General features: G+C 37.5%; 1 protein-coding gene across 2 annotated transcripts in view; it reads right to left on the bottom strand.

The window, feature by feature from the left end:
• The window catches only part of ARMH4 (armadillo like helical domain containing 4), a 123,049-nt gene that overhangs the window by 81,229 nt on the left and 25,313 nt on the right, over positions 1-16,507 (bottom strand). The gene's annotated exons all lie outside the window — the stretch shown is intronic.

Consider the following 16,507-nt stretch of genomic DNA (forward strand, 5'->3'; position numbering starts at 1 on the left):
TCATTCTCTCATTGATTTTTAGCCAATCAGATATGATTGCCATCCTGGGGAACAGCTACTTCCAAAAGGGCATATAAGCTATGAGCCCACCTTCAGAATTGTCTTTGGTCTAAGAGAGAGCTGGCCAAATGAACATCCTTTTATTAAAATGCTCACATTATTAACAAAATAATTAAATTGCCCAGAAATTATGTCTCTCAAACCTTTTTAAATGCCACACCCCAAAAGTGTTCTACTTCCATGGAAAGAACTATTAAATTCCTTTTTCCAATTGCAATCTCTTATAATTCCATATCTCTCTATGCCTTACTCCTCCCAAACCCTTTCTTCATCTTCATCATGATATATAATCTCACCACTCCATAGTACTTTATGAGGCCATCACAAGTCATGCATCTGGGATAATTAGGATCATTATAATTTGATGTTATTTAATGTCAACTGTGCCCTCTCTGAAGAAAGACCATCCTTTTACTCCTAAATTTAATCTGCATTGCTGGTTTCCTTCAAGATGCAGTTCAAAGACCACCTTATACATGAAGTTTCTCCTGGTTTTCTAGCTGTCAGTGCACTTCCTTCCAAACCTACCTTGTATTCATTTTGTAAATATTACATCTATACTTATATGTGCACGTGCTGTTTTCAATTAGTATATGAGCTCCATAAGGCAAGGACTGTTCCACTTGTGTCTGAATCCTCAGCACTTAGCACACAGCCTGGGCCATAGTAAGCTCTTCATTAATGTTTGCTGATTGACTGACAGCAGACTTTATATTCTCACTTGCTTAGTAAAATAAGCTGTTAATTTGCTAACATCTTCTGCCTACTAATTCCTATCAATTCTAGGGGAAAAAATCACTCTTTCCATCAATCTTTTATTTTTCTTTGCTAAGGTTAAAATTCAATCACAACTAAAGTTCAAGTGGAAAAAGGAACTAAAAAAAAGAAAGTAGGGTAGTCAATATTGTACAGTGAATTTATTAGTCTTGCAGTGACTTTTCTTGCAATGACATTTTCTGCAGCAAGTCAAGCAGCACCTCTTCTAAACATGTCTCTTTTTTGGGGGGAGGAGGGTTTCAAAGAGGGAAAAGCAATTACAACAAAGTCATTTCCTCACCAAAAGAACAGTCGCAGCACTATGGCATGGGATGTACTTCTCAGGTAGAATTTCAAGAGAAAAAAATCTCAGACATCAAATCATAAACAAGATGTGGAAGTCAGAAGATAAAAGTTAGTTTTAGAAATTGCTCATTCTTCACGGAAAATGCACCTAAGAAACTCTATATTTGATATAAGCATGGTCATCAAATAGAAATCTTTTTTAGCCTTGAGTATGTAGTGAGATTCTCCAGCAGATGGCCCTCAGAGATCAGGAAGGACCCAGTAACCTAAGAACTTTTGAAATGACTATAAAATGCCATCCATTCACCATAGCTAATTTGTTGAAATGAAATAAGATATATCTACTTGTTTAGTCTTCTACAGATCTGTATTACATTGATAAAGTTTGATATATTAATTCCAAATGCAAGACAATTATCCAGAAAGCTTATATATTGTGTAAGGATTGAGTTTTCATTAACTTTTTGGACTAATTCTGTAAGTACAAAATACTCAGAGAAGCACTATAACCTGGAAAACATGTTCAAACTAAATATCAGCTAAAAGACTCATTAGCAGAACCAAAGCTGGGTTTTTATTTCACAGAATCACAGAATTTCAGGATTGCAAGGGATCTCAGCAACCATTTGGTCCAAGCCAAATATGAAAAGAAATACCTAGTAATATATAGCAGACAAATGGTCTTCCAACCTGTGATTGAAGACTTCTAAGGAGGAGGAGCCCTCCGTCTCTCAAAGCAGCCCGTTCCACTTTTGGATAACTCTAGTTGTTAGTAAGTTTTTCCTAACATTAAGCTTATTTTTCCCCTTCCCAATACATTTTTATTTCATTCAATATTTCTCAATTATATGTAAAAAAAATTAACATTTATTTTTTTTAATTTTGAGTTCCAAATTCTCCTTCCCCGTTCTCCCCCTCTCTGTCCTTGAGAAGGCAAGCAAGTTGATTCAGATTATACATATGAAGTCATACAAAACATTTTCATTGCAAAAGAAAACAGACAAAAACAGAAAAATAAAGTTTAAAAAGTATGATTTGATCTGCACTCAGACTCCATCAGTTCTTTCTCTAGTAGTAGACAGCATTTTTTTCATCATAAGTCCATCACGGCTGTCTTGGATCAATGTCTTGATCAAAATAGCTGAGTCATTCACAGCTGATCATCATACAACATTTCTGTTGCTGTGTACAATGTTCTCCTGCTTCTGCTCTTCACTCTGCATCAGTTTAGATAGGTCTTCCCAGGTTTTTCTGAAACCATTCTGCTCATTTCTTATAGCATAGTACTAGACCATCATAATCATATACCACAACTTGTTCAGTCAGTCCCCAATTGATGAGCATTCTTTCAATTTTCAATTCTTTGCCACCACAAAAAGAGCTGCTATGAATATTTTTCTATATATAAGTCCTTTCACTTTTTAAACAAAATCTCTTTGAGATACAGACCTAGGAGTGTTATTGCTGAGCCAAAGAGTATGAACAGTTTTATAGCCCTTTGGGCATAGTTCCAAATTGCTCTCTAGAATTGTTGGATCAGTTCACAACTCCACCAACCATGCATTAGTGTCCCAATTTTCCCACATCCCAACATTCCAACATCAAGCTTGAACTGACCTCTTTACAACCTCCAACTATTGTTCTCGATTAGGCTCTTCTACGGGTCAAAGGAAACAATTCCGATCACTCCTCCACATAATAACTCTTCAAATATTTAAAGGCACTTATCATATCCCTCTGGACTCTTCTCTTCTCCAGACTAAACATGCCCAATTCTTTCACCTAATCATCTGTTACATAAATTTAAGGTCCTTCACCATACTGATTGTCTTCCTCTGGATACTTTCCAATTTAATGTCTTTTTATGTTGTGATGCCCAGAACAAACAAAATATTCCAGATGAGGTTGGATGTCACAGAATACAGTGAGAGTACCCCCTCCCCATTCCTAGAAGCTATGTCTCTCTCTTAATGCAACCCAAGAGAACATTAGCAATTTTAGCTACCATATCATACTACTAGCTCATCCTGAGCTTGCCATCTACTAACACCCCCAAATCTTTTTCAGAACTGCTATCTAACCATGTCTTCCCCATTTTGTACTTGTGAAGTTGATGTTTTTGTATGCAACTATAATACTTGATACTTAGCCTGATTGAATTTCACCTTATTAGATTCAGCCCTGTTCTTTAGCCTACAGAGATTTTCTCAGCCCTGTTCTCTAGTCTGCAGAGATTTTCTCAGCCCTGTTCTCTAGCCTACAAAGATTTTCTTAGATCCTGACTCTATTGTCCATGGTGTTCGTTATCCCTCATAGCTTTGCGTCTTCGGCAGACTTAATGAGCACGCCCTCCTTTTTATTTATTTAGGTCTGGGATACCAGTCAATAATTAAATCCTTCTTTAGCTCATTTTCTTTCATGATGCGAAGTCAACCAAACAGAACCAAATGAGTGATATGCACAATTATTATAACATAAAAAGACAACTTTAAATAGCAGATAAAAAAATCAAATCACATATTAAGTGTCTACTATGTGTCACTCATTAGGTGATAAAAAGATAAAGGCCAAAATGAAACAGCAAGCCCTCAAGAAGCTTATGTGCTTTTGGGGGAAACAAAGTGTACACATAAGTATATTCAAAATGTATACAAAATAAATTAAGTAAATATTTGGGTAGGAGACAGCTGCCATTGGGGAGGAAGGGTCAGGGAAGACTGTAGACAGTTCTTGAACAGAGTTATAAAGGAAATAAGGATTCTAAGGGGCAAAGGTAAGGTAGTAAGACATTCCAGGCATGGAGGGTTATCCAATGCAAAGGTGCAGAGGCAAAAGATGGAGTGTATTTTGTGACTCACAGGGGTGTGCCAGAGACAGCTCTAACCGTCTTGGAAGAGCTAATTATTAAATTTTCGGGGTCAATATTTACACCTCAGAAATCATCAATCACTATAAATCAAGGCTTGGTTTATTATTTTGTTGATTGTCTAGACTTAAGAAAGTGTTCATAAGTGCCATATTGCTTGGACTGCTCTTTTTGTGAGAAAATACCTTTGTTGTAATTGGGGTTTTTTGTTTATAACGGAGTTGAGAGTATTTATAACATCCTTGCCCCTCTTTGAAAAACTCCCACAGAAAGACATCTTTTTAAATGGTGCTGCTTGATTACTGCAGAAAATGTCACTGAAAGACTAACTCACTGTCACCTTACATTAATAATGCAGGTTAAATTTAAAAGTGCGCATATTTTCCCGCCAAGAGAGCCTGGTTGTTAAATATTTAATAGCACACCTTTATATTGCTCTACTAAGAGTACAGTGGGACACTCAAGAAATGACATCATCATCAAATGTACTTTAATAATAATAGTAATGATGATAATGATGGTGATGATGGTGATGATGATACCTGGCATTTGTATTACACTTAAAGGTTTGCAAAGTGCTTTATGTCCATTTATCTCATTTGAACCTCACAACACCCCTGTTTGTTAAAAAAACAACAGCAATAAATCTAGTTTGAATTAACCCCAGAGTGTTGGAAAGAGATTAATGTACGATAAGCCTGGAAAGGTAGGCTGGGACCAAGTTGTGAGAGGCTTTAAAAGCTAAAGAGAGCCTGCATTTTAACCAAAGGCAATATGAAATTGTTACAGTGACTAAACAGAATGACGTGCTCAAACTTGGACTTTGGGAAACTCATTTTGGCAGCTGTGTGGAGGATAGATTGGAGAAAAAGAAACTTGAGTCAGGGAGACTAGTTGGTAGGCTTTCAAAGTAATCCAGATAACAGGTGAGGAAGAACTTAATGGGGGTGGGGGGGAAAGAGAAGAGGGCCATCTCAGGAGAAATTAAGGGACAGAGACGTTAGTGAAGTAAAATTGAGTAAGGAGTCAAGGACAACCACCAGGTTGAAAACCTGATTGCCTGGAAGACCACTAATGCCCCTGACAGAAACAAAAGTTGGGAAGAGACAGCATCTAAGACAGGAGAGACAATGAATTCACAGGACAAGTACAATGCTAACTTATACATCTGCCTTGATTCTTTCCTTTTAACAAATGGAAAATTATTAAAGTATAAAATTACACATACTGTTAGTCAGGGTCATACTTTTATGCTCTTTTACTTAACTATTTGAGGAGTGGATTATAATTCAACTGAAGTACAAGTATGCTGGGATTTTGTATGTGTGTCAAAACAAAATTTGTTCTTTGAAAAATTAATTAAGTGTTTCACTAAATGGAAAAACATTACTAATCTTTCTGCTATTGGCTCTTTAACTTAACTAGTCCCTATGTTAAATAAAATTGCCATATTAATTTCTCCACTAAGGTACTAATCGGAAGCATCATCGTAATGTGTGGGTGATACTGGGTTTTCAAAATTTTTTCCAAGGAAGTGCAAACTCTGACGGATTCTACATAGACAGAAAGGCTTCTCTCCCAGGCCCAGTGATGCACTACATGTCTGTCATCTGAGGACTGGCTAAACTCAGAAAAGTTGAGCAAATAAAATGCTCACTTTATTTTTAATTCAAGAAAAAAAAAATAAACTTTCCTCTTATATAGGGGCTACTATCACACTGAGGTATTTTTGAGGACATTACTCACACTTGGAGACACTTGGACCTGGATCCCAAATGGAAGTCCCCCTTTGCTGTTGTTGAATCATTTCAGTCCTATCCAACTCTCCATGATCCCATTTGGGGTTTTCTTTTGGTTTTGTTTTTTTGTTTTTGGCTAGGCAATGGGGTTAAGTGACTTGTCCAGGGTCACACAGCCAGTAAGTGTTATGTGTCTGAGGCAAGATTTGAACTCAGGTCCTCCTGAATCCAGGGCCAGTGTTCTATCCATTGCACCACCTAGCTGCCCCAAAGACATGTAGTGACAATTTTCAACTCTGAATAACTTTTTCCTCTACTTCCTTAACAACCAGTTTGCAACCCGATTTTTTTTTTTAGCAGTTGGGGTTAAATGACTTGCCCAGAGTCACACAGCTAGTAAATGTCAAGTGTTTGTCAGAGGCCAGATTTGAACTCAGGTCCTCCTAACTTCAGGGCTGGTGCTCTATCCACTGTGCCACCTAGCTGCCCCTGGGGTTTTCTTAGCAAAGATACTGGAGTGGTTTGCCATTCCTTCTCCAGTTCATTTTACAGATGAGGAAACTGAGGCAAACAGGGTTAAGTGACTTGCCCAGAGTCACATAACTAGTAAGTGTCTGAGGTTGGATTTGAACTCTGGTCTTCCTGACTCTAGGACCAGCACTCTATCCCATGTGCCACCTAACTACCCCAAGTTCCCCTTATTCAGTTTTATTTATTTTTATATACAAATAAAACTGCTAGATGGAGCAATAGATAATACTTAGAGTCAGAATAATCTGTGTTCCAGTCCTTCAGATACAAGTTCAGTGACCCTGGACAAGTCACTTACCTTCTCTCAGGCTCAGTTTCTTCACCTTTATAAATGTGATATTATTAGCACCTACTTCACAGGGTTATATTGTAAGGAACAAATGAGATAGCATGTAAAGTGTTTTGCAAACCTTTCAGCACTGTAGAAGTGCTAGCTATTTCTATGTCCCACAGCTATTTCCAGAGCCATTTCTGCCAATATTCCTTTTCTTGTGCATTTCTCACCTCACTTTTCAAAAACTTTGATTTCTTGTTGACACGCCTATCCACTAAAATATCAAAAATACGTTTGATGCCTCTGTCACCTGCCATACATTCCCAAGGAATCTTTTGTTCCAATAGCTAACTATACTTTTTCACGTTAACCACAAAGGTGATGAGCCCTTTCAAGAACAATAATCACAGTGATCTTCCCAAATCACAGAATGAGAGCCCATAGTAAAACCACAGGATAAAGCCTTTGGCCCAAGCACTGGAATACCCCCTTCACAAAGGATTAATTTAATTTCTCATATGTCAGAAATCTACGATCCGCAGGGCTGAGCACCTAGAACTGCCTGCTCCATTAAAAACTAATTCATTAAGTATTTTTGTAACTGAACAAAAAACCTGGAAGCAGCCTAATGTAATTGAAACTGACAAGAAAGAGGATTATAAAAAAATCTGGAATGAGCTTCACAAAATAATGTAAAAGTAGAACCTGAATACGCTAACTACAGGCATATGAGAAAAAGTGAGTGAGAACAAAAGTATGAAGAATCTGTAGAGGGAGCAATTAAAGTGGTTTTGATATGTTATACATTGAAATTAATTCATTAAATGTTAATATTCTGCTGCCTCCCCTTTACCCCAGGACTCAACCCATACATTTTGGGGACAGAGTGGGTGAATTGGAGTAAATAAGTCAATCCTCATCTCAAGACATTCAGATCATTTCATCCCATCTACCCACCCATTAGGTCACCAAGACGTAGCCAGTATGCACTCTCCTCTCCAAAATAAGTATTGGTACCTCCCCTCATCTCTACTTTTTACCTCTTGCTCTGGGAATAATAATCAAGTCAACACTACCAATGCTATTGGAAAAGGTGTGACAATCTACTGCCCAATGGCTCCACTCAGAACCCTTATGACTGCTTCAACCAAAGCTATCATTCTCCAATATGTGTTGTATCTCCCTAAATGAATGTAAGCTCTATGACAGTCTCATTTTTGTATTTTTGTGTCTAGTGCCTACTAGCATAGTGCCTGGCACAAAGTAGGTGCTTAATAGACACCTGTTGATTGATTAATTACCTGAATTGATGTTGTCTTTAATAATTCATTTAAGTAAAAGGTCATTCAAGAAACTAAGTAAGAATCATTTGATTAACAGTCTATAATATGATTTATAGCTGTTTTTTTGCTCCCTTCTATCCTCTTTCTTCAATATCTTCATATCACCTAACTAAAGCACTACTTAATTTTCACAAGAGTAACTTGGGATATAATGGGTATATAAAGGGTAACTTTAGAATATAAAGGATAACCAATGGGATATAATGAGAAATATTCATAAGCATCAAGACCTAGAATGTTAGATCTTAAAAATGCTTAGTTCAGCCCCCTCATTTTGTAGATAGACTGAGATTTACAGAATTATATTCTTTCCCCAAGATCACACAGTCAATCAATAAACATTGTGCTAAGCCCTAAGGATACAAAGAAAGCAAAAAATAGTCCCCTGTCCTCAAGGTGCTCACAATTTAATACAGCTAATTAGTTCTAGGCCTGAGATTAGAACTCATAGCTTTCGTGACTTCCAAGAGCAGGTTCTTTCTAAAATGGCATGTTGCATCCCTCTATGTATCTGATTAGTATGTATAAAATGAATCATTTTTGTTTTCATAAGATAATAAAGCACTATAACAATTATAGAAGATTTTTTTAAGTAGCTCCAACCTTTTGACAGAAGACAATAACAGCACAAGTGAAAGGAAAAAAAAGAAATGAACACTAAGACAATATTTACTTAATCATAATTATATCAAAAAGTAAATTATTGAAGGAAAATCTAACACAAAATCAATTAAAATGCATGCCCATGACAACAGAGATTGTGAACAAAGTTTCATGACAATACAGGGCAACCAATACGAATTTAGTGTTTTAAAGTACTAAAAGCACGGCAGAGATATGACAGCCATCCTGAGCACTGAGATTCACTGAACCATGAGGAGCATATAAGCATTTAAAATCTCTGTGCTAGCAGTATAGTGCTATAAATATGCCACCAATTCCAGACACATGAGAATGATGATTTTAGGACTAGACAACAAAATTATTTACTGCATTTTTAAAGCCATTCTCTAGATATCTGAAAGAGGGAAGAAAATCATGACTTGGAGTGGTGGGAAATCTCAGGCCTTATTTTGAGAGAGAGAAGAGAGAGGGAAAGAGAAGGAGGAAGAGTGAGGAGAGGTGAGAAGGGAGAAGAAAAGGGAGGGAAAGGAGAAAGAAAGGAAAAGAGGAGGGAAGGTTGAATGGGTGGGGGAAGAGGGAGAGATGAAAGGAGTGAGGAGAGACAAAGACTAAGTGGGAGAGAAAGGGCAGGGTGAGGAGAAGAGGAGAAAAGTTAGGGAGAAAGAAAAGGAAAAATTATCATTAGTTATTGAACATGCCCATTTCTCCATTTCTACAAAATTTTATGAGACTAAATCAAGGACATCTTTGATGAAAGTATGAGATAGGAACAGGTAGGTTTTCACAAATGATACTTTATAGCCAACCACATCTATAAAGTCACACAATCAACTAAAAGGTATTTTAAAAAATTGACTTGGTCCCATCAAAAAACCACCTTGAAGGTCTTCTTCCCAAAAGGTTTTTCCCATGCCAATGTCAAAATCACAAAAGATTCCCTGAAAGTTGTAACAACAGAGATGACTTTGTTCAACGACTCTCTGAATGTTAATACCAAGAAATACATAAAACCTGGAGACTTGATAATGATGTTTACTGTCATGGAAGAGAACCAGAACAGAGGCCAAATTGAAGAGGGATTCCCTTTGGACGGTGATCTCCAACCACTCTTCTTTGTTAATGACGTTGCTCTGATTGTGCCAAATCCCTGAGATCCATAATCACTCAAAAAAGTTAAGCCAAATATCCAAATAAGAAAAAAACAAATGGATGAGGAATTTCTGTTTTCCAAACAATAAGTAGATGGATAGAAAACTCCTTAAGACGGCCCATCAGAACATCTATTTTAAATAAGCACCAGACGTCGACATGAATTAGACTCATAATTGAACAGGAGGAAGGAAGCAGGCTGGATTGTCTGGGAAATTTTACAACAATGATGTAGTGATAGGACCTAGACCCTAAAAGGGAAAGATCATGTCTTTGAAAGCAATCCAATTCCTAAATTTTGCCACACATTTCAGCAGCCGAGGCATCTGGCCTATCCCAGCCCACCTAGATACTTGACAGTCCTTTCACAGTCAATCTTGACCCACCCCAGAGCACTTAATACTCCTTTCACAGTTGCTGTTCCCACCCCAGACTACTTTACTCCTTCGCTATTGCACTTTGGCCCACCCCAGGCTATTTACCACCCCTTAATCCCATCCAGGTCTTTTCACTGTCCTTTTTTTGTACATAAGCATTAGTCATATCCCCATTAAGTCGCAGATTCACTAGGACTCTAGCCCACTCCTACTGGCATTATAATAAACCTTTCCACTTTGACTGGAAGAAGGTTTGAGTGCATGAATTCACTGCAAGCAGACCTCCTCGTACCTTGACATTTCATGGTTCCCAGCAACACCAAACTGTGTCATAATTTTTAATAAGTCTGAGTTTCTCCTAGAAACAAAGACTCCTTCTTTTTGACAACAGCATTCATTTGGTGATCCTGCCTGTGAGTCATAGAATACCACAATCTCCAAAGAATTAAAGTTGAAGGTCACCAAAAAGCAATAAAAAGGTACATGGCAGCATGATAGACTACAGTAAATGCCACTAGAAATTGTGTAAGAGAAATTACATAAAGGATGTTGTCAGAGAAATGTGTGACTGAAAAAGAAGGTAAGCCAGTCATGTGGTGAGTATGAGAGAAAAATCAATGGAAAACTTATATATTCCTCCGTATGTCAAAAGATCCAGAAAAAAAAACTCCCCAGCACATGGAGGCAATCTCCTGTAAGAGGTTTCTAGAAGTTCATGGGAAAGAGATCACAAAGGATGAGAGTAATAGAATGTGATCTGCAATGTAGAAAGAAGTTGCAACAGTGATGAAAGCAAAGACCCATTAAATCATAAAGGTAAAGGAAATCATCTTTCCTTCTACTAGCATCCTTGCACTTCATGAATCAGGTTTTTATTTTAGATAAATTTTACATGTTTTAGATAGATGTTTTTAATAAAAAACTTGAAGCAGGTAAGAAAATGAAAAAGCACAAACCATACTTCCCCCTCTGTACCTCATGCAACTAAAAGTAGCTCGGCAGAAGCTTCATTTGTTTAATGTTATGTAACATAATGTCATAAAACTATAGTCTTGTTTAAAAACTCATTATTTCAGCCAATAGAGGAGTGTGCATATTTGTCACTTATTTTTCCATCAAAATAAAAGAAAATATTCTATCATTCCATCCTATAACAGCATTCTTCTCTTTCACTCTCCCCACATTTATGCATGTTTTAGTGGCTTGGTCATTGAGCCCAAATTATAATTAGAAGCATTTCCACAACACTTAAGCCAAAATCTGCATTCATCCTTAGTATGACTGAAGTGTTGGACATCCTTAATACAATACTGCAGAATCCCCAGTAGCAATAAACTATTCAATTTGATTCCATTATTCTTATTCGTTAATCTTATAGGACCAAACAGTAGACACTGAAAGCAAAACATTTAAATGTGTCTTACAAATGAATCCTTTGATCTTTGAAGTGGTCCCTGATGAGATTGTAATTGAATCGTCTTTTCATCTCCACCATCACATGTCCAGATACCTGATGAATTTAACAGTCACATAACAAGCTGGCAATTGGAAAGGAAGTTCTTTCTAAGAGAGGGAATGTTCATTCAGATAGAAAACTCAGATGAAAATTCAGATAGATGAACTCAAGTACATCTTCCATTTTAATTATAATGACTGAAAAGCACATATTCCTTCCTCAAAAATTATATAAAGAGAATAGAGAACTGAGCGATGGCATGAGTCCAAGTTTCTCCTCTGACACATACTGCTTATATCACTCTGGGCAAGTCACTTCAGTGCCCCTGGCAACTCTCTAAGACTCATAAATTGCAAAGATACTGACTTTCATGGGTAGAATGAGCTTCCTCATCCAGAAGTCGCCTATATCAATAAAGTCATATGTATATTTCCTATCTCCTATGACCATTACATGAGCTCAGTAGTGTACTCAGCATAGCCAAGTAAAAAAGTATTAGTTTTTTCTTCAATGGAGAATGAAAATTCACTTAGCCGTGCTAAGTAGCAGTGTTCAAAGTATTAGCTCTTTTTCCTTCTTAATAGTTTTTATTTAGCTTTGCTAAATACAAAAATTTTTAAGCCTTTTCCCTCAGTCACCAAAGAAATTAATTTTTCAAGTCTTTTTTTTTGTTCCCAGCCTCCCCTGAACCGTCCCCCCTCTACATCTGTCTCTCTCTGTCTCTCTTTGTCCTTGTCCCTCTGTCTCTCTCTATTTCTATCTCTGTCTCTCTCTCTCTCTGTCTGTCTCCCTCTCTCTTTCTCTCTCCTTCTTTCTTCCTGTCTTCTGAAAATGTCAAACCTCTTCAGTGGCAGCTAGAAATATATGGTAGAGGGTTCACATCCTACATAGGCTAAGCTGAATCTCAATCTTTGGCGACCTTTTCTGTTTTGTTATTTTCTTGAGTTAACTGACAAATGTTGGAGGGGATGTGTTGGGGAGGACATTAATATACTGTTGGTGGAACTGTGAACTGATCTAACCATTTTAGAGAGAAATCTGAAATTATGTTCAAAGAGTTATAAAACTGTGGATACCTTTTGACACAGCAATACCACCATTAGGTCTGTTTCCCAAGGTGATCAGGGGAAAAGGAAAAGAAGCTATGCTCTAAAATATTTATAGCAGCTCTCTTTGTAGTGGCAAAGAACTAGAAATTGAGAGGATACCCATCAAGTGGGGAATGGCTAAACAATTGTGGTACATGATTGTGATGGAATACTATTGTGCTGTAAGAAATGATGAGCTGATTGATTTTTTAAAAAAACATGGAAAGACTTGCATGAAATAATGAAAAGTGAAATGAGCAGAACCTAGAGGACATTGCGCACAGTAATAGCAATAGTGTTCAAAGAATACTTGTGAACAACGTAGTTATTCTGAATACTGTAAATGCTCAAATCAGCTATAATGGACATGAAGGAAGATGCTATCTACCTCCAGAGAAAGAACTGATAAATAGAAGTATACATAGTTTGGATTTACGCATATTTGTAAATCTGTGTCAAATGGTGGCTTTCTTAGTGTGGAGTAGGGAGGGAGAGAGACAGGAACTTAAAATGTAACCAAAAAACAAATTTAGTATAATTTTTTTCAAAAAATAAGTTAACTGAGCAGTGATCCTGAGATGCCTTGAAGGCAACCTTATAAATTGGAGAGTTTGGGGGGATCCTGAGTCCTCATTTGATGCTGAGTATACTTGGAATAGGGCTCCCAGCAGTGCTTCTTAGAGATGACCACCAGAAGGAAAATAAGTCCAACCCATAACCTAATTGGCCAAAAGACATGGACCTTAAGAAAACTGTTTGGACAGTGCAGTGCTGAATCAAAGGTGAAATGCTGATTCAGCAATACTGTAAACGACTTCATGTTTTGATGTTTAAGTCTCAGCCTCCAGGGAGAGTCTGACAGTAGTTATATATTACTGCACCTTGTTTAAGTCTTTGAATGTCTCTTGAGCCAAGTATTTTGTGTGTGTGCATAGTGGAAATAAACAGCTATCCTATACCTGATTCACAGCGAACACTAAGAATCTTTCTATTTTCTTCCCTTTTGGGGGAGATCTTGAACCAAATCTAAACTGTGAGAGATTTTTTCCCCAGGGTTCCAAAATGAGAGGTATAAAAAACTAGTGAGTTCAAGGGGAAAGAAGAGTGTGACCCCACTTTTCAGAGGACAGCACTCCCTGACCCCTCAGAATTAAATCCAGTCCACATACTTGGGTCCAGAATTGAGAGAGGCCCTTTAGTGGAAGAGAGGGCTAGCATCCTAGCTCCATGAACACAACAGAGGGTTATTTGTGTGGTTATAGTATTAATAACTATATCAGTTACTTTAATTTAGACTTCTTTTCAAAGATGAACTTTCCTTCAGAATTGCTTTGTCCCTTTTCTTTTGTCCCCCATCTTCTATTTTTTCTCCATTTCACTGATTCTCTGAAACACTCTTTTGAAATCTTTAGTGATTTTAGTCTCTTACAAAGAATCTGTGAAAACATCACATGAAGATAATTTCAATATCCCTACCATAATGTAAATTAATCTTGCTGAATGAAATGCTGGGCAGATGCAAAAGGCCAGGAAGGTACGTTTCTTTGCATTACACTACAGTCTTCAAGCAGAAGGGCACACCACTCCATGGAGTACAATTTTGTGTCTCTTAAATAAAATTGCTTTCATCGAGAATTCTAAGCAGATGCAGACCCAACAGTGAGATTATCCAATTACTAATTTATTTACTTGTGAAACTGTTCTGGAGGTTTGACAGTTGAACACATAGTGCACCCACTCTATTAATTACCCAGAATGTTTGACACCAGCAAATGTTGGAAGTGAACTAACCACTTAGCAGCTTGGCCTTGATCTAAGAGCTCAATCTGGTTTGTTTCTCCCAATCACTGGGACAGGAAGGCTTAGTCCCGAATTCCCAATGAACACAAGACATCCCTAATGATTCTCTCTTAATGATTAAGAAAAATAAAAAGATATGAGGTTAAAAAAGGGGGGGGGTTTGAAGAGGGAGAAGATGACCTTTCTCAATCAGTTTCTCATTTGGGTTTCAGTATTTTAAATAGCTGCAGTCATGTTGAAGAAAAGCAAAGTAAAGTGAAAAGAATAGGAAGATAAGCTCTGGCTACATTCAACTCTGAATTATCTCTTTTAAAGGTACACATATAACTCAAGGACATTAAAGATGGAAAGAAAGGTTCCTACATATACCAAAATATTCATAGCAATATTTTGGGGGTTGCAAAAACCTGGAAACAAAATGTGAACCCATTGATTCAGGAATAGCTGAACAAATTATAACATGAACATAAAGGTATACTACTTCACCATAAGAAATTAAGAGTATGAAAAATTTGGAGATGAATTGAAAGACACAAAAAGACTGTATTACATGCAGAGTAAAATAACATAGGCAGAGGCAGGAGAACAATGCACACAATGTTATTCCTTCTTGTTGTTGTTTGTCCTTCATACTCAAGTAGGAACAATGACATCACAATATTGGGGTCAAGGTACAGTGTGTTCATTTGTGACTGATCAATCTAACATAAACTTGGAAGGCTCTACCACAGGTCAGGCACAAATTGTCTGTTTGAACATTTGGGATAAAGATATCTCTAGACTTGTACGTCTCACATATCCATTACGCTATTAGTACTAAACTAAAAAAAAAAAATACTAAGAAAAATGCTATCCACATCCAAAGAAAGAACTATGGAGCTTGAATGCAGATCGAAGCATACTATTTCCTGTTTCTTTTCTTCTGTTGTGTTTTGTTTCCTCTTTCTGGTGGTTCCTCCTATTGCTTCTAATTCTTACTTACAACATGACTAATGTGAGAATATGTTTAACAGGAGTATATATGTATAGCCTATATCAGATTGCATGCCGTCTTGGGGAGGGAGGTGGGGGGGAAGAGAAAAATTTAAAACTCAAAAGCTTATGGAAGTGAATGTTGATAAATCAAAATAAATTAATTTTTTTAAATGTTTTAAAAATACTAAAAGACGGATGACTTTAATTTAAATAATTAATCTTGGTCTGGGAGAACAAATAATGAAATGTACTTTCCTTCGCTCAGTAGAAAGAGGGGCAGCACCACTACTATGGAATGGTGCACATGTTGTTGCTGCATCGATCAGTTTCATTTTTCTTTCTTTGTTACAAGGAAAGGTTTAATGGGGAAAATGGGAATAAATTGAGAAATGTTGCTGGTGTGAAAATAGCAAGAATTAATGAAACAGGAAGGAAGGAAGGAAGGAAGGAAGGAAGGAAGGAAGGAAGGAAGGAAGGAAGAAGAGAAGGATGGGAGAAAAGGGAAGAAAGAAAGGAGGAGGGGCAGCTAGGTGGTGCAGTGGATAGAGCACTGGACCTGAAGTCAGGAGGACCTGAGTTCAGATCCAGCCTCAGACCAAACACTTGACACTTACTAGCTGTGTGACTCTGGGCAAGTCACTTAACCCCAATTGCCTTTAAAAAAAAAAAAAGAAGAAGAAGAAAGGAGGGAAGGAAGATCACAGTAGGGAAGGAGGAGAGAAAGGGAGAAGGAGAAGAGGAAAGGAAGGGAAGAAGGGAGGTGGGGTGAAGGAGAGGAGGAAAAGAGGGAAGGAAGGGAGAACAGAGGAAGGGAAGAGACAGAAGTGAGAAGAAGGGATAAATGGAAAGGAGGAGGAAGGGAAGTGAAGACAGAGGAAAAGAGAGAGGGAGAAGGGAGGGAAGAAACAAGGGGGAAAAGAAAGGAAGAAGGAGGAAAGAATGAACAGAGGGAAGAAGGAGAGAATGGGAGGAGGAACAGAGGGAGAGAAGGATGAGAGGAATAAAGAAGAGAGGGAAGAAAGGCATGGAAGAAGAAAGAAGGGAAAGTATAGAAGGAAGGAGCAAAGGAGGGAAGAAAGGCAATTATTTTTTTCAAGAGCTTTCCAGTGTTAATGAGAAGGGGTGGTATATTCCTTCAAATTATGTAGTTTGGTGACCCTAGG

Source organism: Phascolarctos cinereus, unplaced genomic scaffold, assembly GCF_003287225.1.
Source record: "Phascolarctos cinereus isolate Bilbo 61053 unplaced genomic scaffold, phaCin_HiC Scaffold_3;HRSCAF=262, whole genome shotgun sequence".
In the NCBI taxonomy this organism is placed as follows: Eukaryota; Metazoa; Chordata; class Mammalia; order Diprotodontia; family Phascolarctidae; genus Phascolarctos; species Phascolarctos cinereus.